Below are 26,759 nucleotides of genomic sequence, written 5' to 3' on the forward strand. Positions count from 1 at the left end.
GAAGCCACGCCCTACACTTGCAGGGATCGACCACTTGTTGATGCGGGCGCTGAGAACAGAGCAGAATCCGAGGAAAAGAATGTCTTTGCTCGTTTTAGTAACCGCGTCGCCGGCCCATTCGGTTAACCGCGCCCCTCGGGGACCCTGTTGTTGCTTCGGCGCGGATCCATTATGTTCTCCTAATCACCGCTCCGACAAAATCGACCCGGGCTGCATTATAGGGGCGGGCTTCTTGGTAATTCGAGATGCGGATGTTTCGATTTCCTCTCTATTTTTATTTATTTTTTTTTTTTTTTTGTCCCAGCGGGGTGGTTTCGATCGACGCGGAGTTTTAAAAAACGGTCTTCGTCGTGGCGAGTCCCGAAATTGCAGCGCGCAAGAGTCGCGGGCGCGACTCGAAATAGTTCGAAGCCGCCCGCTCGTATCGGAGTGCGGTTGTTTCTCAACAACGCTCCGCGGCCGCCGTTTTGGCACGCCAGGTCTCGCACCTATAGAGCTTTCAATTTTTCTATTTTTAATTTCTTTTTATGCCAGACGTCTCCTATAAGCTAGCGTGTTGCAAGTAGTAGTAGTGCTAGTTTGTTTAAAGATAATATAAAGCGAGGAAACGATTTTTGCTAGCCCCGGCATCTGCCATCGCTACGGGAAGCACCTGAGCTGGGGACGCGGAAATAAAGGGATAGCAGGCAGACTGGAGAAATGGAAAGAGGTGAGGGGACCGGCAGAAAGAACAGGGAGGAGAGAGGTACTATATACAAATGGTCCTTTTACACTGTGACATAAGTGCAGGTCGGGCGCGTGCGCTGTCTTTAATCAAAGTGGGATAAGAGCACTGTTTCTACTAAGAGCGTTGTTTCTACTGCGTATCACGGAGCTCCGGCTGTGCCTTGTTCAGCTGCGAGGTTGCCGTTTCAGTTTCGAAGCGGTCGCGCCACAGTATTTTCCAATGCGGGCTGGTGGCGGTTTGCAGTCCTCTTTGCATGCCGAATAAAAAAAAAAAAGAGTAGATGCAAACTTCCCTGCACCGGTGCGGCCAAGGTAGCGTTCTACTGCGTGGGTGTGCATCGCAAAGCGCCAAGGTATTGTTTCTCTGATCGAGCGAATTCCGCCGCTTCGACGCTGTTCTCACTCTTCGTTTCGCCGGCGACGAGAAGAGCTGCGGCGGTTGTGGTTTGCGGGGGTGCACGGCGGGGGAGTCTCAGGAGGCGCGCAAAGATAAAACGGGTCCCCGACGAATTCGTCCTCGCGTCGTCTGTCTGCGCCTCCGCTCTTCTCTTCCGGGCTGCGGCGGCGGCGGCGTCAAGATCGCTTCAGCCCCCCAAAATATCCGTGCCCAGCAGCTCTCTTCTCACTCGATGGCCGTTCTGTCCCTGGTTCGCTTTTTCGTGGCGGCATGTTTTCTCCTACTTCCTGCCGCCTTCCTCCCTTGGTGGGTTCCGACGAGGTCGAGCTCTGGGTACGGAAGGAAACCGCGCGTCGGTTCTTCCCGGATATCCGGGGAGTGGGGGGGTCCCCGGGCGTTACTTTCCGAATCTGGGAATTCGAGCTCGTGTCAAACTTGCTGGCGAACGTGAGGGAAAAGGATGCGTTTGTCGGAAATGTGTGTGCGTGTTTGGGGACGGGGGGGCGGGGGGGGATGGAAGCAGCGCTCCGTGTAGTTTGTTTTTATAGTCTGTTTTCTAGACGCATTCCTGCGGTACCGTTTCTGGCGGCATTCGGCGATAAGCGCCCGCTGCATTAGATTTCCATCGAAGAAGGGCGAAAGACGGGTCGGCTCGATGGCCATCGTTCCCTCCTTCGTATTGAAGGCTACGCGGATTCCCGAAGGGGAATGCCGTGAAGCGGTCGTTTCCGATGCTCTCGGCTGCACTGCCTCTGTGACCTTTCGCTTTACCTCGAGGAGCCGTTATTTGCGGGTTTAGATTTCTTTTCTTTTTTTACTTCACAAGGACCCGACGCAGTAAAAGCTGTCCAGTCGCAGCTGTTTATTGGAATGTGAAGTGCTGGCGCGCATCGCCCTCACGGTCAATTCGTGTGTACGCTGCCGGCGAGAGTGCGCGACTTTGCCGCTTTTCTGCGCGGTTGCCGCGTACGCAGCAAGCCCCGTCGGGATTCTCGGAGCAGCGGTTTGCGCAGTATTTTGCGCGCGCGTGTGTCATCACTTGCTCGGATTCCTGCGCCCTTGCAGCTTGGCTCGTCCGTGTTGCCGTATCCTTCGTCCTCGAGGGACCCACGGAGTCATACCATTTCTGCCCCGCAACTCATAAAACGAGAGCGACGCTGTGCCCTTGCTGAGCTCTTCCTGTCCGCGCGTCTCGTTGCAGCATGAGAGATTGCAGGTGGAGGCGCTGTTGACTGTGTCCCTCGGCCCCTGCTTTGCTGTGCCGAGCCGGCATCGGCGAGAGGTGCGGCGACCTTCCCGTTGCGCACTAGCGTAGAAAAAAAAAAAAAGGAAACGCGCGGCTGCCGCCGGCGATGTCGTTGGAGTCGCGTCGCAGCGGCGGTGTTTTTGCGGTCGGCCGGAACTGCGCGAAGGAGAGCGAAGGGAAATAGGAATGGGCGGTCGCGGATGGCCTCGTTTATTTCGCGGCGCGGATGCGTAAGCCGAGCGGCAGCTGCTGTCTCTCTCTCACCCTCTCCTACTCTCCTCGTGTGCTGCCCTCCTCCTCCTGCGTGCCGTGGTTATCGTCCGCCCCAACACACCTGTTTTCCCCCGTCCTTTTAACCTTTTATGAGGCATCTCGTGACTGCGACGTGTTTTCTCATTTTGCCCGCGCGTCGGACAGTGTTTTCCAGCTTTACAGAGTATCTACCCCCGCGAGCAAGGGCGAAGCGATGCCGTTTACGAAATTGTTAAATTGTGCAGTTTGCCGGCCCGAAATAACGTGCGTCGACGTCACACAGCAGCCACAGACGTTTTTGTATTTCTCCTCTATCGAAACCGGGGTCGCTGCGGACGGCATCGAACTCGCGACCTTGGGATCAGCAGCCGAACCCATTAAGCCAGCGCGGCCGGTCGATGCCGTTTGTCGTTTTTCTGCGTTTGGCAATGAGTCTCGGTGCCTTTTCGTGGCCTTATCTGAAATTGGATTCGCTCTTCGAGTCGTTGCCTTAGCTGAAGTTGATGTCGCGCGGCTAGCGTTTTTCCAGCTAGAATGGCTTTGAGTTCTTATCGGTGATTGTAGCGAGTCGCACACTTGTCCGTTGAAGTCTTGACACCGTTAGAGGTGAACGGCTCTCTGCTTGGCGCGCAGGGGCGGCGCCATCGATAATTCATTTAGTCGGACTCGAGAATGTCGCTCGTACTGACTTTTAATTTAATGGGTTCTGGGGGAATAGAGGCAGTCTGAACGGATTTCGGTTCAAGGAAGCCATTCCATTTCGATTATTCAGTAGCCAAGCAGCGGGGCTATTGGTCAGTCTGCGCGCCGCCGAGCGGCGGTGAGTGGATTAATCGCTTGTCTGGACACGGCAGTATCTCGTTACCTCGGGTATCACTAGTCTGTTCGTCTGTAAATCGTGGCTAGAGTGAAACATGTGCTCTCATTGTATTTGACGCCTCGCAGGGGATATAGCTGATCAGGCTGCGTGTGAGTAGATTGCGATATGAAGCAGCTAAACGAAAGTGTGCCCCCCCCCCCCCCCCCTTTTTTTTTCCACTCTAGCAACCGCTGCTGTGTAGCGGTTACGTTTCTCTGGAGTGCTGTAATTTTGAGCCCTGGCGGAGCGGCTTGTCTGCCTGCTGCTGTACCTCTTCCTCATCTTTTTGTGGGTCACGTATGTCCGCTGGTGGGCAGTGTAATGGTACCACCTCGCCTTCGAATTGACGTGGGGGAAGTTTCACCCAAATGCCCCTCCACCTCCGCTTTATTTAGATTGCCCCTTTCTCTCTTTCACTCGCCGCACCTGCAGTACTGTCGCTCACTTTTTGTAGGCGTGTCTGTTTGCCTCTCTGTGGTACTCTTCCCCGAAACCCTAGAAGAACAAAAAAAAAACAATAAAGGAGGGGGGTTGCAGCAGCAGGACATGGGCGCCGTTGTATCGACGTCGTCGTGGCCGACGTGCGCCGACGCGCGTGGGCGGCGGGGGCGTGACGGCGGCCGGTGGCCGCCAAGGTCGCCGGATCGACCACCCGGCCAGGCTGACGGCCAGCTCCTGTGGACGAGTTTTGCTGCCTCCCCCCCTCCAGCTGTGTTGCGTCAGGCAAGGTGCCGGTACGTTGGCATAGAAGTGGGGGAGGCGCCCGGGTCAGAGCCGGCGGACAACTGGCACGTCAGCCGTGTACGCGCTTGCGGTATGTTTGAGTGACCCCAGTTGTTTGTAAATACGGGGTTCCCCGTCATTGTGCTGCTGTTGCAGGGAAGGGCATTTGGCGTTCACGGCTTGGTTGTTACTATTGACGCTTGGTGTAAATTAATTTGGGCTATTGTCCCGAGATAATTATTGGTTTCTTTCGTTAATGCTTTCGTGTAACGTGCACTGTGGGCACACGAGAGCAGCGCTGTCTTAGCATGGAAAGAGAGAGAGAGAGGGGGGGGGAACTTTCACGAGAAACTTGTTTTGAGAGTTGCTTGACGGTCAGATGGTGGCGTCCTCATTCCAGAACTCCAGTGGCCCGAGCTACTTCACGAACCTGGTAGGCTGAGCTGTAGCTGATCTTCCAAGGATGCTGTAGTCAATTAAGCCTCCCGCTACTTGCAAGACATGTGTCGTCTTTAAAGGGAAGTCTGGTCGAAAATATTTTCTACCTCTCTGGTAGCGAGGCTCCTCTCCTTCCGTTCCCTCCTCGAGATTTTAAAGGGTCAGTCTTGGCCCCACGAAACCTGGAAAATTGTGGGACGTGCGTAAAACCGCAGGCCGAACGATGAATGTTTGGTAAGGAGGGGAGGGGGGATCTTTCGGGCGCGAACATTGAGCCGTTGCTGCTTTTAAAATTTCAGCAAGGGTCATTGACACGGTATTTCACGAATAAAATTACTTGGACCAGTTTTCTTAGTGCTAGTGCAGGCGTCAGTTCAGTTTTATTTTACCAGAAGTTTGGAAGGAATGTCTGGGAAAAAGGCTCTAAATCACAGCTTGACATGGCACAGAAAACCTCGAGAAGGCAGTGCCGACGTAGTTACTAACAACAATAGTTAGCAGAAACAGTACAAAGATGGAGAATAGCGGACACTTTACAATAATAACTTTGCGTAGTTTTCCAAAACACAAACAAGCTCAGTTTTCAATGTTATCAGAAATGATGCAAGAATACATTATACATACATATTTGACTAAAACTGTAGACTTATACAATCCTAACTGAACCCAAGATAACGTAAAGATGAGAGAAATAATAGATCAGTGAAGCAGACATATATCAAAACACTACTCTTTATAGGTTGGAAAAGGATTCTTGGAACTTGTTTAAATGAAATTAGTGCGACTTGTATAAGTCTTTCAGGTGTAACTTGGACGCGTGTGTACTTCGGCGGGCGTAGTGGGACGTCATCTGGTGGCCGACACAAAGCTGCGAGAGGCCAGTAAGGGGGCGTCCATCTGGCTGAGTGAGATCTCTCTGATTGTTGTCGCTTCCCTCTGCGGGCCTTTGAAAATTAGTGGTCGTTTATCGGTTCCTTGTCCTGTTTTTGTCGCCGTATCTAATGCGCTCGGCTTCTGGCCTCGCAGCCATGGACGATTTGTTTGCTTTTGGGCGCAGTTATTTGACAGGTTATGCTTCATTAGCGGGCCGCCGTGTCGCGTTATACGCAGCCAGCGAACATTTCTTGCGCACTGTTGGAGATTGCGCCTCAATCCCACCGCTGCCATCATTGTTTGAGACGGAGGGGCCCTTGAGTTGACTGACTCGTTCAGGCCCGCAGGTCCCTGCTCCGAAGGACGGCGTCGAACTCCCGTATGGAGGTAACTGTACATTAGGTTTATTTGTACATATTTACAGTCGACATAGGAGTGTCCCGGACACAAAACAACATCCTGTTAAATAAGCTTCGTGTTTCCCAGATTCCTGACTGCGGAATAAAGTTATCAGAACGACGTGCAATCAAGTGGGCAGATGTGGACACTGGTGGTACCCACCCACGGCAGGGGGTGGTGCTGATGCTCTCTCGCAGGTCGGTCTATGGAAAGGGGTAGAGACTGAGTCATTAAACACTGATGTGTGTCTTTTACCGCTGCGGCAAGTCTTCTGTTCGTTGCCTCCTTGGGAAAGGAATTTCCTGCAATCTCCCAGCAGGTGGATGAACTCCCCCGCCGGATGTCCGAAACACGAGGCCTCTGTCGAGGACACATTTAATTAACAGCAACAGCTTGACCATTCGCAGCATCACGCCGTCCGGCGACCCGGCCACTTGACGCCGTCGCCGCTGCTGCCGCACCTTTGTTTCACGATGACTCATGTCTGCTAGGAATCCCTCCCAGGCCCGTGTTCGCGTCTGTAGAGACGCAAAGTAGTGTCAAACCAACAAGCCCAGCTTGCAGTGCTTACTCGAATCTATAGAGGGGGGGGTGACAAGGCAGGCACGGTGACACACGAAGCCCAGCTGCCTTGTTTTGCCCGCGGGTGTTCGCACCGCCGTCCTTCAGGTTCGTTTGGTGCGACAGCGCATGCGAACTTGCGGCGGGGTCGGCATCCGCAGTTTCCCCTTGGCATATCCCCGTAAAGTGGTTTACAGCGCTCAGTATTGGCTTGGAGCATGCCCGTTCAGTTGTCGTGGCGACAGAGCGGAGGGAATAAGTGAGTACTGTGGCCTTATTTGACGCCGATTCCGTACCGATCATGACGTCACGGTGTAACGGTCAGCCTTTTCACCGAGTGTGTAGTTTCGGTTCGTTTTGACCAGTGCTCGTTTGCGGCGCTCCCGCGAGCTATTTTTTTCTTCTATTGATTTTCGGAGTCCGGCGCCGCCGAGTATCATAAGCGGCTGAATATGGGCGCCCCCGTCGTCGCGGCTTGCTTGGATCGTCCATTAAACCGTCGCAGATGACCGAGTTGTCGCTGTTGCGCAAGGATCGTTGGCTGCAGGCGCGCCACTTAGCGTCGCTCTCTGTGCTTACACTAACTGAATGCTTGTGTGTGTATGTGTGCGTTCGCCTGCTCTGGAAGGTTCTCTCTCGCGGAGTCACTGATCTTTGCTTGACGAGGACACAAAAGGCGCCAGCGTCAGCCCGGTCGAGGGAGGGAGAGCATCGATTTCTTAACGCGCTGAGCTCGGATAAAAGGGGCAGGATGGCGGTGCCTCCAATGCCTGGGTAGCGTCCGGTGCCGCTTCTCGGTCGAAAGGGTTTCCTGCGGTGAAAGCGGGGGTGCGCCCGGGAGATAAAATGGGGCTGTCTGCCGTGACCTTGTTCCTCGTGTAGAGGGCCCGCTGTGACGAGAGGACGGAGGGGTTGGTGGCGGTGGTGCAATGAACCTTCGTCGTCATAGCCCCGTGGAGGGCGGCGACTCGCGTGTGACACGTAGCTGTCTGTCCCGTGGGTCCATGATCTGTGTCGCCGGGCGCGCGGCCCTTTGATTTGGCTACTTTCGCGCTAGAAAATGGGATCACTGGCCCCGGAGTCGTTAGTTCGTTATTCGTGGTCGTTCCGCTGTGTCGCCGTTTTCTTTTTTTTTTCGCCCCGCGGGCATGGCCGGGCTCGCTCGTAGAGCAGCGCGGGCTGTCGCTTTGTTTTTCCGGTGCGTAGTGTTAGAAAGAGAGGAGAAGGTCGTCATCGTAGTTTCTTTACCGGGGCGAACTTGGAGCCGGTGGTGTGTTCAGCCGCAGCCGTAATGAAACTCAGCCGACGGATTAATGCGCTACTTTAGTTATTGTCGCCGACATCTGCTTCATCATCGTGGAGGTAAAAACAATCCGCTTTTCCCGTCTAGCAACAAGTTCGTTGTGCAGGATATGCTATAGGGGCACGAGACGACCGTCGCGGCTTCCGCACCTTTGTCTCTGGAGATGTCCATCCATTCCCTCGATGGCATTTTCCCCTTTGACACCCCGAGCTTAGGGGCAGTAATAGTGTTTACTCTGGGCCTTAGCGCGTAGGGTGGCGTCAGAGCCGTAAAAAAAAAAAAAAGGTTTGTGCTAAGTGCGCAGCGCATTGTGTTATTGACTGTCGTCCCCGTTGCAGGCGCCGTCGTTCCGCGGCATGCCACTTGCGGAGGGCGTTGCGCGTGCGCCGGGAGGGAGGGAGGCCACCGATGCGTGCGATTTTGACAGCTCTCTGACCGCGCTGTGTTCTCTGTCAACGCCGCTGCTGTCGGCAGCGCGCGACGTCGAAGGGGCAGCGCGGTGCTGCTTCGCTTGTCCCGCTGTTCAGTCCTCCCCTCCTACAGAACCGCTGCCTAATGTGCCTCGGCGGGCCTTTGTGCGTCGTACGCGTGGGGGGAGGGGGGGGGGGGGTTAGGTTCTGCGAGCGGAAACCAACGTTTCCGGGGTCGTCTGGCTGCGCTCGCGTGCCGGTGTTTATTATTAGTGATCCGTCGCGCTTCGCTTGCGCGGGAAGATGGGCGAGGGGCGCTTCGCGGCTGCACGCGATTATCGGCGAGGACGGGTGTCGCGATTAATCTGCCCGCCGCCGCGGACGCAGTTCCTATCCGGCGCAGTTCGTCGTTTGTCACGCACGGTGCACCCCTTCGGCCGTGCTGAGCTGTATCTGCTGCATTTTGGTTACTTTCAGCCTGGTTTTCGCGAGAACGCGTTCCCTTGTGTACGGGACCAGGAAGAGGGCAGCCTGTGTCGTTGTGCTGTGCCTCCACTGTAGTGGCCGCCGAACCTGCACGCAGGCCACCGGCGCCAAATCAGCGTCTCGGTCGGACCTTGTCGCTAGCCGTCTTCGGAAAACCTCGGTTTCTGCTTTGTTTTTCTCCCCCCTCGATTCGGTATCTCAACCTCCCGTCACGGTGCGATTGTGCCCACACGACTGTCATTCTCGCATAGGGCTCTCGGTAATTTGGGCGGCTATCGCTGTGCGGCCCTGGACGGCGTCCAATGTGACGCGGGCTGCAGGCACCGGAGAGTGGTGCAGTAGCGGCAGTTTGCTCCCCTCGGCCGACCTCCGCTATCGCGAGGGCTTCCGATGACATCGTGCGATTTTTGTGGCGCGGTCGGGGGTCTTGTGACTGCAACCGCATACTGCAGCAGGGGAGTTTTCCCCGCAGGCATCTTCTTCATCTGCGTGGTGTGTGTGTGTGTTTAGTGACCCTTTTAGCCTCCCGCATTTCGAGGCTTCCGACAGCAGCCATCTCGTTAACTGGGGCCTGGTACGAGGCGAGCCTCCCCTATCGGAAAGCGATGCAAAGAGCGGTGGTTGGGTTCTTGCGGCGCCCTGGCGTGTGGCCATGAGATTAGGGTTCCCTTCGCCGAACACTGGCATAGTTTTTTGCTTGCTTGTTTGCTTGTTTCGTTGATTGGGTTTCGCGAAAGCAGCCAAAACGATCTGTGAGCGGCGCTCACTGCGCTATTTGATTTCGTTGATCAGTGCCTGCTTGTTGGAACGGACTGAAAAGTCTAACTTGCAAATTTCTGCGGCACAGTTGTATACCGGACCGCTACGTGATCAAATGCTCGTACAATTGCCTTCTTTTCACGACCTAGCCCGCGACGCTCTATCGGGTGGAGTGGGCGCTAAGGCACTCGAGAAGCGCCTCGTCTCTGTGCGGGGCGCGGTCGGGGGACTCGTTAGAGACGGCGTGGCTACCGTAGGGGGTCACGCCCTGTCACGTAGGCACATCCTCCTGGGGCTGCGGTAGCGAAATCGCGCTGTCAGTCACCTGTACTGGCGGAAAATGAGAGGAGCTTTCCTCGCCGCGAAGACGGACGAAAGGAAGCGCTCTCCGGCAGGGCACGATTGTTTGGGCGCTTGTTTAAAGCGCCTCCCGCGGTGGCCGCGAGCTTCATACTGCGGTCTCCCTCGTCGCTTTTCGGACGAGCAGCGTCTGGCGTGGTCGTCGGTCATTGAGAGAGTTTTAGCGTAGCCTGTGCCGCTGCCGCCGTAGCATGCCATGCTACCGTTACCCGGGTACTGCCGGGGCGCACTTTTTACCGTAATACCTTAATTGCCGATGGAAATTAGTCCTTCATTCGACTAGAAATTCGCACTTGCTCTTCGCTCGGTCTCTTCATTGGCCACGAAACTTCATGTTTCCGAAAAATTGAGGCCTATTCTAGGATCGAAGCTACTACATCTCCGTGTACTATCATATTTGTCGCGGGAAAAAGGCTCCGACTGCGAGAGTAGCGGTCGAGCCTGTCAACGAGTGACCCCACGATTTGCACTTTAACGAAGATTTCGGAGTCCCATGCGCTTGGTCAGATGACAAGGAACTTGGACGGTGTTTTATCTGTTCTCAGTACTCACTAGTTTTAGTTATCGCGGTTTGCACACATTTGAATAGCTCGCAGCCTGCCGTTGCAACAACAAACTGAAATATGTGCGCAGTCTTGCCCTGACGTTTTAGTCGAGGGGCGCAGTCTTCGTCTCCCGCTCGAAGGGCTGGGGTTCGCTTCCCCTTTGCGCGGTTTTTATTTGTTTGTTTCTGCGCAACTGTTCAGTCTACAAAGCTGGAAGGAGAAACGAACGACCGGCCGATCTTTTTTTTTTTTTCTTAGCGTCGTGTAGTAAGGTTTAGCAGAATCATGTACAGCCTTTGTCAAAAGTTAATAGTCCAGGAGGCTTTGCACACTATGGTTCGTTATGCATCCCCGGCGTTCCAAACGTCTGGAAGGGGAGAACTTTCGCCCTCACGGCTTCAAAAGGTTAGGACTTCTATCGATGCTACAAGACCCCCCCCCCTTCCTTTGGGCTCTAAACTTTTGACAAAGGCTGTACTTCCAGCGTCAACACAGCGGCGCCCGTGTTGCTGCTAGGACTGCCTTTACCGGATTGGTGTATGCTAAAAGTCTCCGGGTGCGTGTTTACGGTCCGCGTCGGCGCATGCGGGACTCCGGTAACGGTAACACGGTACCATTACAACTGCAGCCTGAGCAGAGGAGCGCTCGATAAGCCAGTTGATCAATGCGACGGCTGCCACGAAGGAAGTTCGTGATGTAGCTCGCACTGCCCTCGGTCGTCTTTTCAGCGACGACTGAAACCGCAGTGGGGAGCCGTGCCGATATTGACACTCGTGGTTTAATAATTCGTGGGCATTAGGAGCAGCCGAGAGTTGACGGCGTCATGCCACCCGTTTCGGGTGGTCAGTCATTGCGGGCGAACGAAGAGCATTTTTTTTTTTTCTCCTTCGTTACTCGTTGCTGCCTTCCTCGTTGGTACGTCCGCGCAGCAACTGACGGGAGTTGTGACGTCGCAGACGCCATCCGATTCTCCAGGACGGTCGGCGCCGCTCTGACGCCAGAGGAGCGCCGCCGATCCGGAGAGCATTTGTCTTTTTTTCCCCTGTCGTCTCCTAATCTGGGAGTTCGCCGCCGCTCCCCTGCTCCTACTACTTCGTTTTGCGTAATCTCTGCGCGGTTGCGCACCCGCGGCAAATTGCGCCAAAGAGGAACTTGGCCTCGCTCCCTGCTGCTTCTCGCGTTCTTGATTTTCCCGCTGCTCTGTAGCAATTGAGCTCCGGTCCAGACCGCGGCTGCACAATGCGTGAAAATCGCGCGGCGCCCCCTTTCGTACCCCACCCCCGTCGGTGCCACCCCGTTGGGCAGACGCGCGGAAGACGGGGTGCGCGCCCACTGACTCATTCGGGCTTCTTGGCTGCCGCGACGCGCGACGTTGTGCAACGCGTCGGGCCCCGGGCTGGCCCAGAAGAGGGGCCGCTGCGTACCCGACGTTGGCGTGTGCCTCCCCTGTCCCCGGGGTCGGCCTGAATGCGTCGCTGGCAGTGAGTCAGCACCGCGCTCCCTCTCGCGTACCTGCGGCAGGTGGTCTCTGAAATGCCGCGCGCGGGGTTATTGCTGCGCAAATTCTCGGGAGCTGCCCGCGCATGCCTGTGCGGCTTCGAAGCTGCACGGCCGCGCACCTGCACGCGTCTTTGTTCTTCCTCTAACAACGCGCCCGTATTGCACCGCTTATCGGGCCTTTCACGAGGAGTGGGCGTCGAAGTGATGGTTGTGGATGGCGTACTGAACAGTAATCATCTTTGACGGCGGGTTTGAAGCGAGTGAGGTCTGTTATCGAAGCGATGTGGGCGAGTAGGCTGTGTCGGCCGTGTGCCGTCCGCAGGAATCGCGGCGGTATGAGCGCTCCTTAGCGAGGAACGCTAAGGAGCGGCGATTTTCCGCCGATAGGTTATGCGTTGCCGTGTAGCGCAGCGTTCAAGGTTTACAGGTATACGCTGCGATGCTATCATAGTGGCTATGCCTTTCACGTTGTTACGCTACTATCGGTCGGTATTGCCGAACGTCTCGTTCGGCACAACTTTCCACGCTGAGCTGCTACGCGACTGCACGGAAATGGTTGCTTCAAACTAACGAGGGAGAATTTTAGGCTGTGGAATATTTCGAAGAGCAGCTCGGAAACGCGCACAGTTGCCTCGATGCATCGAGTAAACAGCGCAGCGGTTGCTGTGTCACATGCGGGGAGGAAATGTCAAGCACCGATTGAGGGTCTTTTCAAGCGTCCGAAATAGAAACATACAAGCAAAGAAAACGTTTAGTGAGCGAAACATGTTGTTCAACCGAGGGTGCACTTAATTATCCTGCGTGTAAATGTTCAGCTAGCTCGCTAGTGCATGAATAGCTTCTGACGGCGCTGCTGCAGCTGTCCTTCGTCCGAGGGTACTGCGCCGCGCTGAGCTCGAACGGGGCTTCTTACGGCGCGTTGTTCCGGGGTTGACCTTGTCCTTTGTTCCTTGTTCGCGCTGGAGCCTCCCGCTGTCCCGGGAATCTCTTGTTGTTGTTTTTTGTTTTCGTTTTTTAGCGCGAAAGCACTTGAGGCTTTATTCGCGGTGTTTAAAATTTAGTCCATGTCGCCAGGATCTTCCAGGATGTTTTTGTCACTTCCATGCTGTGCAGCTTTCGCGCGGTGTTTTGTTTAAATTAAGTTCATAAAATTTATGGGGAAATATGCAGCCGTGTCAAGCGCACACATGTGGCAGACGTCAGGTGCGGACGAGGATGAAAGCGAACTCCTCTACTCGTCGCGCGTGCGTGCGTGCGTGCGTGTGTGTGTGCGTGTGTGCGTGCGTGTGTGTGTGTGTGTGTGTGTGTGTGTGTGTGTGTGTGTGTGTGTGTGTGTGTGTGTGTGTGTGTGTGTGTGTGTGTGTGTGTGTGTGATGGCCGTCTCGAACTGCCCGGCAGACTGTGCAGCTTTATTTTTTTCCCTTGCCATTTATTAGTCACGCGCGCTGAGTCGGGGTTTTTCCTCAAAGGAAAGTGCTGTTCGATCTCCTTCTGTCTTCTCTGGTCGCCCTCGATGAACAGATGCGGGGATGGAGGGGGAGGGGTGCGTAAACACGAAAAGGATGCAAGGAAAACGCTGGTCTGCTTTTTGTCTATGCACGCGAATGGGCAACGAAAATTATGCAGGTTGCAGTGGGCAGCGGTGATGACGTCTCCGATCTTTTCCGCCTGCTTTTTTAAATGCGCGCTTCATCCGCGTCGTTTTCCGAATGTTTCTCCTCGTCGTCCGGATGTTGGCGTATCAAACCGGGCTTCGAAACAGTTGACGCGTATTCGAGTTCGACCCCCGAAACAGACAGAGTATTTGTTCGAACCAAGGAAGGCCATGCAGTATGCACGTCGCTTATTTTGGCTTCACCAAAGTCAGTTCAGATAAACCGGATGTTCTTTGTCGCCCCCGCTGCGACTCGATAGCTGAGGGGTTGGGATGTGGCGTTGTGTGTTGGCAGTGCGATAGCATTTAGAAGCGGTTGATGCCCTTTGTCGGAGGAAGATGCGTCACTTGCGCTCTGGTGACTTCACTTTCCTCCAGTCATGGGGCGAATTTTATCACCGACGACGCATTTTGGCCCCATATAGAGCTATGATATTTCAGCAACACAGGTGTGTTTTCTTGCGTATTTCCAAGTCGCGCACTGCGCTACTGGCACAGCGAAAAAGCACTCGATTGTGTACAGTCAGGCCGGAATGAAACGCGAACATTCATACGTCGTACTATCCCGCTTTGCAGCGAGATATTACTTTGCAACCGGTTTGTGAACGCATACTTGGGTAGACCTTTTACCCTTAGGCATGAATAGGGCTGATTGTGCAGTGCACCTAAAAGTACACAAGTAAGATATTTCGTTTCCATGATTGGTACTGTTCACGTTTCATTTCGGCCTGACTGTACAACCACGCAGCTACGCGGAAGTTTTCGTGATGCTGTCGGCGGACGGGCCCGCATTATCGAATCTGTCGCCCGTTGAACGGCAAAATCGTTCGCTGGTATCTCGCGGCGGCTAATCAAAATCGGCGGAGCTATTTTCCCCGCAGTCTCTATAGTGTTTGCTGTGTGACTCATCAGCTGGCATTCGGGGGTCTGGTCAATCGAAACGTGTAGAAAGAAGAGTAGTTGGGATAGTGGGTGGCAACGACGACATGGACACGGGAAGACGCCGCAAGCGCTCACTCGCGACTGAAACCTGTTCTTGAAGAACGCTCCCACTGGGAGAAAGGACGTCCGTTCTTTAGGGTGTTGCTTTTTACGAGTTCGATGGTTGCGCTTTTTTGCTTTATCATTTTTGCTATACAAACTAAGTTTCGCTTGCATGGCTAGTTGGTTTGGCATCTCTCGTTTGATTCATGCGCTCGTGTGGACCTCCTCTGTCCCTCTTGTTGCTGCGGTTCGGTTCAGAATCGATCTACAAACGAGCACGCCCCTGTGGAACGTGCGCGTACATCGGGGTACACAAACGCCGAGTAGGAAAACCGCCGTTACGATTCCCCACGCGGCCAGGATCGAGGGGGAGGGGGGTCTCGTTAAGGAATTCTTGGTGGTGGAAATTAGTCCCTACGGAGTCCTGCATTGCGGCGTTCCTCGAAACCGGGGCCGTGGGTAGCTTTCGGAGCGTGAAAAACACTTTTAATTAGCCGTCCCTAGCGGAGCGCCGCATGTAATGAGCCGAACGACGCGCCTGAATGCGGTGACGTACTAATGCCTAGAGATGTAAAATTTCAAGAAATTTTGAATCGCATGAAAAAAACCGTTTTTTTTTTTCATGGTTTTTTTCTTGAAATATTGGAAATTTTGCAAAACGTGACAAAAACAGATTTATTTGCAACAGCACAACGATCAATAATGATACTCCGGTTTTCAGTCGAATATGCAGTTATAGATGTCATATTGTGAAACGAACTTCTTGATCTGTTGCACCGAGAAGATAATGATTTGCACTTCAGGCGAATATGGAGATATAAATATCATATTTGTGGAACGAACTTCTTGTTCTATTGCACCAAGAAAAGGAACATGAAAACTGATCTATAAGTCACTCCATATCGGACTCAGAGTCACTGTCGCTGGATGCGGCACTACGCGCAGCAGCATGGATTGAAGCTGTGTCCACAGCTAGGTTCGACTGCACATACACAAGCTTTCGAACGCGTTCCCCTCAAAGCCTGTTGCAAATCCTTGTATGGACGTTTCCGAAACGTGACCAGTTTCGTTCGCAGCTGGCGGATGATGGTGGTATCTGCAGCAGTCGGCAAGCCTGACGAGTAAGCGGCTGGTTGGTGCAAAGGCCTTGCCACCAGGTAGATGGGGCCACGGGCTTCGCTGAGTCCCAGACCTCTGCCCTGGACCAAATTCCTGCGGATGTCCTGCACTCTGCTACGTTGGAAATCAAGAAGCTAGGTTGTATTTGGCTAAAACCGCTTACGTGCACAGCAGCCTATGTTATTTATGCCGTGTGTGTAGCGCTATAGAATTTGCAGCCATATTGTTCTACTTCAGCCGTGAGTTCAAGTATTAGTGTGTTTTTAAGCCAAGCCTGGATCTTATATGTGACCTGGCCTTCAACCCGCGTACTCTTCGCTGAGTCCCAGACCTCTGCCCTGGACCAAATTCCTGCGGATGTCCTGCACTCTGCTACGTTGGAAATCAAGAAGCTAGGTTGTATTTGGCTAAAACCGCTTACGTGCACAGCAGCCTGTTATTTATGCCGTGTGTGTAGCGCTATAGAATTTGCAGCCATATTGTTCTATTTCAGCCGTGAGTTCAAGTATTAGTGTGTTTTTAAGCCAAACCTGGATCTTATATGTGACCTGGCCTTCAACCCGCGTACTCGCAGCACGAACGTTTTAAAAGCACTACCTGGCACCGGCGATGACAACTCCTCTGCAATCGTTCAACGATGCACGCTGCAATGGTTTTCACAGCAAAAACAAAAACCTAAACTAAAAGCAAGCAATCATAAAACCTTGAAATTGCATTGTGAAATTTTCGATGTTTCTTTCCATTTCTTCTCGTCTGAAAAAAAAAAACGAAAAAAAAAAACGTTTTTTTTTTTCCAAAATTGCAGTGTTTTTTTCAGGCCTTCACATCTCTACTAATGCCTCGAGTCCGGGTCCTAACTACGCGGTGTTTACAAACAGTGCGCGCTGCGGCGCCACTGCTGCCAGGTTGGCGCGTAAACACGTTTGACGTCTCGTCACGCACGGAGGAGGAGGAGGGCGTAGCTCATCTGAGAAAGGAAAAGTAGTTTCCCCCTCGATCCCTGGCGACCGTTCCGGTGCGTCGAAATATTTTCCGACACTCGGCGTATCTCGGCAGGATGCGGAAGTTTGTCTCAGGGCGGCCAGAGAAAGGAAGTGTCGGCGCACTTAGGTGGAGACCTGCTTCGAGTTGCGCAGGAGGTGCCAATCGGGGCTAGATTCGCTGTCGAACGTTCCGCGGCGCGCCGAAAGGAAGCAGTCCTCTCGTAGGGGAGGATACACCGACGCATTTTGGTAGGTCGCAATTAACCGTCGAAAATAGCCGGAAGCGCCTCTCCTCTCTCTCTTTCCGCATGCGATGTGCGTACGTGAACAGGCCACGTCTGCCGATGGTTGTCGGAAATCGGTTCCAAGCTACCGGCGTTGGCTGTGGGCGTCTCTTATCGAGGAGGGAGTCTGGTTAGCGCTGCGCGCGCTTTCCACGGTACGGAGGTGAATTTGCGAGACGTGTTTCTTGCGGCCTGGCTAAGGCCGCGGCAGGCAGACTCGCTTCAGCGACCACTCCTTCTGTTAGAGTTGCTGGATGGGCTTCGTGCTCCTTCCGAGTACTTCGCAGTGTCGCGCTGCGTGCCTTTTTATTTATATGTATATACAGGGTGTTTCACCTAAGACTTCCTGCAATTCTTAAAAGTATGCTATTTGAATTAGATGCGCGCTTTTGCATTGTCAGCGGTGTAGTACATCATAATGCAGCTAAGACGTGCTAACTAGCAGGCTTGTTAACCAATATTTAATAGTTAACTTTTAAACTATTACCGTTGGGCTCCTTAATTATTGAGAGGCATGTAGCACACCGTAAGTAATGTCCGTATCCGTTCTTAGAATTTCAAGAACGCGATTATCCTCGGCGCTGTGGCCCAACAAATTTTGGCTATCTCGACGAATTAGGTTCACTGGAGAGGTTGCTTTGCCTGCAAGCTTCTCAAACCGCATGTATTTTGGCGCGATGTAGGCGAAATTTGTTGGGGCACAGGGCCGAGGGTAATCGCGTTCTCGAAATTCTAAAAACGGATATGGACATTACTTACGGTGGGCTACAGGCCTCTCAATAATAAGGAGCCCAACGGTAATAGTTTAAAAGTTAACTATTAAATATTGGTTAACAAGCCTGCTAGTTAGCACGTCTTAGCTGCATTATGATGTGCTACACCGCTGACAACGCTATGCCAGAAAAAGCGCGCATCTAATTCAAATAGCTTATTTTTAAAAATTGCAGAAAGTCTTAGGTGAAACACCCTGTATATTGCGATAACAGCACGAATGTCGGCGTTTTTCTGTAGACTTAAACGTCCACCTTCCAGAAGCACAGGCCGCCTCCCCACGCACCCTAGGGGGATGCCCATCCGCCTTTCAGATAAATTCTGTCGCCTATGTGAAGCCTCGGCTTAGAGTACAAGCGTTTATTAGAGTGAAATTGGCATCAAAGTAATCATCGAGCGCAAATCCAACTGCTTTCGCGGAATTTTCGCATCTGGTGTCTGATCCTCCTGTAATTTCTTTCTTTCTTTTTTTAACTGGAGACCGAAAAAGTGCGGAGCTCAGCACGATCGTAGAGCCAGGCGGTTCTCCTCTGAGCTTTGAAAACTAGATGCGGCCGTTGGCGAGGCTCTCAGTACGAGGAAGTTCTTTTCACCTCGAAGAGCGCAGGTGCGGTTCGCCGCTCTCCGAGAAAGGGGAATCGCAGTGCCGGCGGGCATCGCACTCTACTCGTTTAGGCCGCGCGTGTCTGCTGTCGCCACTAACGTGCGCGGCCTTCGGGGAAACGGTGGCCGCCTCTCCTCTTTACGAAGCTCGCCGTTGAGCCTGTTCGTAGTCTCGCCTTTGCCGACTAGAAGGCGGCGAGGGAAGCGGACGTCTGGTTCTCGGAGATTGTCGTTGCTTGTGGGGAAATACGGCGCAATCCTGAACGCTAGGTAGCGGAGTTGCTTGTCGTCGCATCACCATCGCGGGCGAGTTTTTGTCGGGTTGTTCGAAGCGCGGCCTCTTTCGGGTTGGATAACCTCTGGCGGTGCCGGCGACGACTGGCTTCCGCCGAAGCGGCGCGAAGTACGATGGGAATGGGGGCGTTCGAGTTGGAGGCCGAATTACAGAGGCAGTTATGTACAGTACGGTCCACTGTTAAAGGGAACATGCGATCGCGCGACCTCCGCACTTCGCGGAGCGCTGCCGCCGAGAACTGGTGGGAACTGTCGGCACAAGACGCCCCGCGCAGTAAGGATGGTGGCTGGTCATTCCGCTCATGCGCCTGATGCCGCCTATTCTCGCCGCATCTAGGCGGCAGTGCTTCGTGAAGCGCGGAGGGCACGCGATCGCCTGTTCCCTTTAACAATGGACCGTACTGTACAAGATGTCCGACTCGTTCTGTTGGCGCGTTTGTGACATTCGTCCCTTCCCTGCCGGGCTCGATCGATACAGCTTCTTGAGGCATGAGAAGCAAGCCATGATCCGTGCGACGAAATATGCTCGATAGGGTGTTTCGAGCCCTGTAGGCCTCTCTCAGATGACTCCACCGTGCGCCGACCGAGCGCTGTATAGAACTGCGTGGACGTCTGTGCAGTCGCAGTCAATGCGGAGCTGATCACTTTAAGCGTAGCGTACCGGGAATAAACTGCTCTCCGGCGGCGTGTTTCTGCACGGAAGGTGAACAGAATGCGTGAGCATTATTGACCGCTTGCCGCCTCTGTGCGGCGCGGTCACTTTAACTGGGGGGAGTAAAGTGAGTGCGACACCGGAAAACCGTTGTTGGCCTCGTTCGGCCGACACGAAATCAATTTCGTATCGATTGTGGCTGTATGTGTCTGTGTGCCGGTGCTGCTTGCTCCCGCGGCTGGCGGAAGCGGCTGTGGTCGGTCGCGAAAACGGCGCGTGAAACAGCGAGACCGAGCGGAGACCCGCAGGCACTGCTTTGACCTGCACATTGGAACGCTTTGCGCATGCCGAGTTTTGTTCGCTCACGGTACACTGTAAACGAAGGGGGCGAGATACCTTTAGAATAGTGTGACCCTATCTGTTAGGGGAATAGCGGGGCGGGTTGTAACCCTGTCTCGGGAAACTCGGCGTCGTTCGCCGTGTGAGCGAAAAATCCCCAGAGAAGCAACTTCTTGCTGGGCGAGTTGGTCCATGGCTGTTGTCAAGGGAAACCGATGAGGACGGAAAGAGCGCTGACAGGGATTGCGCTGCTTGCGCTCTTTCCGTCTTTATCTTCTTTTTCCCGTGTTCGTCTTTTATGTGCGCGCAGCTCGTTCCTAACCAGAAGCAGCCTAGCCGGCAGGTCGGCTGCCTGGGCCTCATGACCTTTGTGCTGTGACCACAGCCTGACCCTGTGGCAGTTAAATTAATTAATGGTCGCGAGAGGTCGCTCGGGAAGGGCAGCCTGGGTCTCACAAACCCCCGCCGGGTGCAGCGCCTGCCATCGCAGGGCAGTGACGCATCGCTTAACAGCTGCACCACTGAGACAGGAGTGTTGTGAGGACTCCCGGGGATCTGTGAATGTAAAGTAGGGAATGGCCAGTTCTGTATATTCGGGGATTAGCTCATTATCGCTATCGCGTCCTACCGGTGTGTCTGCAAAGCTTGCGTGTAGGCGACGCGCGGTTTGCCTCGGCCTGCAGCTGCCATCGCGGGGTTGAGAAATAAAACTCAAATCTATAATACTGCGTCTCGCCCAGCCGTCTCTCGTTCTCCTGCAGTTAATGGTGGAATACTCGCAAGTGATTCCCCCGCGTTGTCGCATGTGCGTCTCTTTGACGCTGTTTGTGCGTATGCGTAGTTGCATTTTGTGTTCCGGCGCATGGGATTTCCCGGGTCGACCTCGCTTTGCCCGATGTAATGCGTTCCCGCTTCTCTTGTCTGCAGTGTCCGCGCACGTTTCACCCTGAAAACGCTCGATGTGCGTCCGCTATCTGCCCTTGACGTGCAAGCGCAGAAAGGTGCACTTCACAACTCCATTGTGCCTCGCCGCCTATCTCGGGATAAGATTGTGGCTCTTAGCCGCCATGGGTCGGGCTGGTGACGCAAAAAAAAAATTTAAAAAAAAAACGATTATCTCTCACACTGTGCGTGGTGTGCGAAAGATTCTTTTCCGCTTTTCTCTTTATTGCCAGAGATAAGAAACAGCGTGCGAGATAGATTGAAGAAGGGGGAAGGGAAGGAGGGGGTGACTGGCTGAGCGCAATGTTGATAGCCGGCGGCATTTTGCTGGTTATCTAAATGTGCCCTTCAGTGAATCCTGGATTTTCGAAACTAATCGCGGAACTCTCTATCGGATCGTAACCCGCTCTGCAGCCTTCCGAGGCAAGAAAAAATACGGCAAACTTCCCCAATCGCATTGCACGTAGCCATGGGCTTTACTAACCCTGCAATAAGACGGGCTTGACGACGAGCCGTGAATTGGTTACAGAGAAAAGGGTCGGTGGTTGCGAGACGTGTGTCTTGGCATTGTAACGTGAAACGGAATGGAGCCATCCGTGTCCGCGTGCTCTGCGCTCATTTCGGTTATTGCTTGCTCCGCAGTCGCCGTTGTTCTTTATTTTGGGCGTGCTTTTGTCGGGATTCGGCGTCCCAGTTTGTGTGGCAACGCTCGTCGCGGTGTCTGGGGGCAAGGCTGCCGGGTCTCGTCGGGCTCGCGACACGCTCGCGAAGGGAACACGAGCGCTGCCTGTCGGAGCCTCGGCGTACTGATGGTCTGGGCGAACTAGGCGGCAATGGTTTGGTTGCGTCAAGCGCGGAGTGTCCGTTGCCGCGGTTCGATTGTATTCCGCAAACAGTGGGTGCGGGTGCTGTATTGCCTCTTGGGACCGCTTCTTGTTTGGTGGCGATGTCGTCTTCCCCTATACACAGTGGCATTGTACTTAACTAGCCGTCTGGTCAACGCGGCATTGTTAGGTTAGTCAAATCAGTCTTTTTTTCTTTGCTTTCAATTCGTTTTAAGCGCACGTTGTCTTGGAAAGCGCAGCCGACTCGAAGGACAGGTGGATCTTTCAGCGCCAACTGACCATCCTCAACCATCGCGTTGAGAGCCACTCGTGCTTGGTAATGACGTTGACGATGAATAGTGGACCTCTCGGATGAGTAACAATAGTATTCAAACTGCGTGGCCCGGCGTCGCAGTGTTGTCTTTTCGTGCTGCGACGCACTGGCGTCTCTTCATGAGAGGACGGCCCTGCCTGACAGCAGCGGCGAGGAAGCCTTGGCAGGTGACGCGGCAGTGCACGCGGACAGTCTTTCTTTGACGCGGCTGGTGATGGCCGCCGCCAGTGTTTTGAAAGGCGCAACCTCTGCGTGTAGCGCAGGAACGCAGCCTCCAGGACGGCGCGCGCGATACTATGCGCGGCGATAAAGTCGCTCGGCGTTTTTTGCCTCGCTGCTGCGTAGTGGGATGCAAGCGTGGCGAAACTTCCGCGTTCTTTTTTGTGCGCATGTCAGTGTCATCATGTTGGGAGCAGCGCTAACACAGGACGGAGCGAGAACACAACACGTGATCGTAAACCAGCAAGCCCAACTCTCCACTCTTCTCAGTCAGAGTCATCTGCGTGTGAACAATGAAGGGAGGGGGGGGGGGGGGGGGGGTATATGCAGAAAGAAAAAAAAATCGTATCTGCTCCGCGTATGCACCTGCACTGTGATCTTAGGGAACAGAGCACTATCAGGGAAGAAGAGGAGAGAGGGAAAAAAATGCTTGTCGTCAGTGACAACAAAGAAACGAACGAAATTCTGGTTCTACAAAACCGAAACAAAGAGGGGAGGGGTACTTTTTTGTATGTTCTCTGGATCAGTGAACTACTTAGTGCACGTTGTCAGCGATCGCTTCCACAGTGCGAATGACAATCGTAGGTTTGTGTTCTAATTATTTTTTTTTTCTGTGACGAATGATCCCTTTAATATGCTTCCAAGTTCACTGAACTAAAATTTATATTTCTTGAGAACTAAGCGTTCCCGTCCGTATATTTCTGGCCTGCACAACGTGCGGTGCAAGCGCAGCCCGAAAACGCTGCGAAAATGATCGGAGGTCTGTAGCGAAAATGTGCTTGGTCGATTTTCGAAAGCCCCAAACGCGGCAGTGCTTCTAAGTGACCTAGTGGCGCCACCGCGTGATTTCTTTATACACCCGTGCGGTGGCAACGGAGAGCAGCCTCGGCGGTGTCGACGAAGTCCCGCGAAGCGACGACGAACGTTCGATATGGACTTGTTTCGCTCCGTGCTGTGACGTGACGAGAGCTACTCAGACGCAAACACTCAGGCAGTCGTGGGTCGACCCTCGGCATTCCAGTGTTCTTCGGGAAACCCGTAGCCATCTAAGTGACGCTAGAGTTGCCGCCTACCCTTTCTAACAACCCAGGGGCTCAGCTGCCTATCCAAGAACTGAATTAAGTTTATTTCTATTGCTTCTGAGCCTGTTGGCGTAAACTCTCACGCGAGCTTTGACGATAACGCTGAGTAACGACAGCATGATGGCAGCCCGTTGATTGTTCACGACCCTAACGCGCCGCGTGATCTTGCTGCAGGAAGAAAGGTCCTGCACCGACGCCGACCAAATCACGGAGCGCTGCGCTCCGGGGAAACCCATTTTGTAACATTGCGATGACCGACTGAAGAGGCAGCCCGTGGCAAATTCGAAGTAAGTCGTAGCGATGAGAAGGTAATGAGGGACCTAAGTTTAGCCAGTCTGCGCTGCAGAGCTGCCGCACATAGTTCAAGACCACTCGTGGTGACCTCTGCTACCTCGCTTTCCACTACTGCATAGTAGTGAATAAAGGGTGCAGTGGCTCCACTGTCGCTCGGCAACCTTCAGCTTGGCAAAAGGAAGCAAATCTTAAGTTTTCATTGGGGCACGGTTCACAAAGGCGGAGTGCTTCTCGCCTGCGGTTCGCGTTTTTCAAGGATTGAAAAAAAAATAAAGGCGAGCTTGGCAGCTCGTGTAATGCTTAATCCGCTGTCAAATATCGGAGCTTACGTAACGTGTTCTGTAGTTGCAACGTTCGGCAGACCTAAACCAATCGATTCGCACCTTTGTAGTCGTGAAATCGCGCGGCGGAGTGCGAACAGTTGTGTTCGCATTGCATTCTGCCGTTTTTTTTTTTTGTGTGTGTGTGTGTGTGTGTGTGTGTGTGTGTGTGTGTGTGTGTTGTTTTATTAACTCCAGGATTGGTCGCATTGCATATTACGTCATCCCAAATGCTCGGAGCGGATGAAAACCGGGGCGTTTGGGGGAACTTCGCGTGCGTTTAGATCGCATTTGCCCGTTGGGGGGGGCCGTCTCTCAGGCGGCTCGCGAGGTTGCCGCACTCCAGCTGTGCGTTCGTCGTGCTCGTTACGCGTGCCCGCACTGCAGGCGCACGCTCGCGCGGCCCGCCTTTAGAGTGGGCACGCTCAAAGGCGGCCGCAGCGACGGGCGTCGTTGCCGAGGCCGCCGGCGGAGCTGCCACCGTTCATCTCGCGACTTGCGACGCCAGCGCGCGCTGGACGCGAGCCAAGACGGCGAAGTTAATAGTGTCGGTGGCTCCCGCCCTCGCTTCGCGTCTGCCGCTTCGCTCGACGCTGCCGACGTCGTTAGTGCCGTCGTTGGTGACGGCGGTGCTGGTGGCTGGCGCAATCCGAGATTCTCCGAGGGGGGTCTCCGTGTGGCGGCTGCGCGTGCGGTAATATTGGCGAGAATGGCTGGTCGCGCCGACGCGGCTGAGCCCCGGACGCCGAGTGTTAAGTGTTATTTGCTTGGCTTGTAACGGAGCAAACAAGCTTATAAGGCCACGGCGACTGTTGGGAAACCAGGCATCCCACTCTATGTACCGCATAAATCTGACTCTGTAGGCATGTGCTATGCAACTCTTGAATGTCGCATTATGAAGGCAGCCTTAACGTTGTCAACAATCATTGGTGAACAATAACATTACAATTATTGTATGCCTTTTAAGAGTTTGTTTGGCTGAGGCTTCAGTCGTAGAACAGAGAGCAAAAAAAATGCATGAAAACAAGAAAGATTATCTGTGCTGTACCTGCCTCGTTTACAAGCCCTTTCTGCGTCAGGCCAGCTAGTTCTACATAATGGCAGTACCCAGGTATCTTCCGCCATTTAAAAGCACGCTCATCTGGGACAAGCACTCACCATGGCTGCACCATGTCTGCTGGCGCTTCCTGGTGCTCCTGGCAGTTCATTTGAGGTTGTTTTTCTGGCGTTTTTTATTTGGAGCTGTATAGCACACTACTCCTACACTGCAAACTTGTGAAAACATCTTGCATTTTATGCAGTTTCCATTGCTCACATGTAATGAAGCCTCATTGGTAGGACCTGATCACCATGGGCAAGGCGTAGCCCAAGCACGAAAAGAACTGCGTTATCACAAAATGTGCGTTAGTCAAGAACGCAGTGGTCGAAAGCAATGTGGCCCAGGTGACAAAGCAGTGCAGACTATTATTTTGTCTGTCCAACAAGTGGGGCTGAACTCCATGGCGGTGCTGCGGCTTTCTCTGCACCCTGTTTTTGTCCCATCAACCTTTTACAGAGCACTGAATGCACCTTTCTTCGTCGAGAAATGCAAGTTGGCTAATTGACCGATTGAGCTTGCTTGTTTTTCAGGGATATACAGGAAATACAAATAAAGCAACTAATGAGGTTTATTTCCAACTTTGAGTAAAGAATGGGACGCTGGTCAGAGTGAGTTGAAGCGACCGGTACACTACTTGAAGCAATCACCCCCTTGGCGCTTCAGCCCTGATCTAGCCCTGATCTTTCACAAGGACACTACAAGTCCCTAAGAGGGAGTAGTTAGCGATTCCCAACTGTTCTTGGGACTGTCTGAGGCGTCCTTTGTTTGGACACAATGGATGGGTCCCACTGTTGTATCGTGAAGTCATCCTGATGGAAGTGATGCACGGAATCTTTAACAGAACGAAAGAAACAACTCTGTTAGGACTGTAGTTTATGTTCCCTTTAAGCTAGTGTAGATTTTTGCATTCAGTGCTCTTTGTTTTTGTTACCTCCGTTTCTTTTTAGGTGGGGGGATCAAATCATACAACCGTCAGGAACCCACAGTGTCGTAAGACAGGGGTTTTCTGTAGTGTGACCATTGTCGGTCTGCTGCGACAATGTCATTTCTTGAGTGTTTGTATGATACGGGTTTTGTTCTGTCCAGTCTTTGACTTTCCTAATTTTGTTGAAACTTGCCAGATCCGATATAATTTCAAAGGAAATGTGACATGTCACATGAGTTCGGAATTCACCGCTTGTGTTTGTCTACATAAGGAATTCTTTCTCAAACTTCTTGTCCGAGGGTAACTCAGGACTTGCAGAGAAATCCTCTATATTAGGTCTACTTGTGGCACGCGTGTATTTATTTATTTATTTATTTATTCAAATACCTCACGGGCTTCGACTAGAGTACTATGTGAGGGGGTTACATAACTGGGGTGCGAAAAAGAAGCAAGTAGAAGATGGTTATTTTAACATCGTTATACAATAGCAAGCAACCAACCAGAAAATAGAACTAAATTGAAAAACACAGTACAGAACACACCTCAGAAAAAAAAAAAACTTCAGAACAAATGCTGCTTATTTTTTCTTTGAAAATAAAATTATTTGAGATGTGAACAATGTTGTCAATAAGACTATTCCAATAAATGATTGCATGGGGCAAGGCTGATGATTGTAGCAATGTTCAACCCTCTAGAAATGCTCGCATTCAATAAATAATGGCTGGACATAGCAGTGAAATGAGCTGCTGTAAATAATTGTTGTGATTAGTTCCTACAGTGAAGTACAAATTCTATCTGAAGTTGCATTAAACATACAACTCACCAGGAAGAACATGAATGGATTCAGGGTTTGGAAAACATTTCTCTCTCTCCGTAGAAAATAAGTCTGCTTAACCCTTTCACACTGTTTGAGACCTGCACTCTCGGCGGCAGCTTTTCACTGTAGCATTTCTTTTTTGGAGTGGTAGTTTGTGCTGCTTCAAAAGCCAAGTAACATGGCAGGGAAGCAATTTTCATGTGTTTCTTGTAATTACCAGCCTTGAATAAGGTCAGTTAAGCACAGGCAGTTTTCACAATAAAACTGCCAATTTTGCATAAACAGTCCGCGTTCTTAGGACATACTGGATTTTCGCTTGCTTGACGTGGTACGAGTGGTGCATTTGTGGAGAGCCCTACCTATCTGCCTTGAGCAAGGCTTAT

At 52.9% G+C, this 26,759-nt stretch overlaps 1 protein-coding gene across 2 annotated transcripts in view; it reads left to right on the forward strand.

Moving 5' to 3' along the window:
- Ndf (Nucleosome-destabilizing factor) overlaps positions 1 to 26,759 on the forward strand; it is a 99,912-nt gene that overhangs the window by 44,666 nt on the left and 28,487 nt on the right. The window lies entirely within an intron of this gene.

Source organism: Amblyomma mixtum, chromosome 1 (assembly GCF_055824585.1).
Source record: "Amblyomma mixtum isolate Tamu chromosome 1, ASM5582458v1, whole genome shotgun sequence".
Taxonomy (NCBI): domain Eukaryota; kingdom Metazoa; phylum Arthropoda; class Arachnida; order Ixodida; family Ixodidae; genus Amblyomma; species Amblyomma mixtum.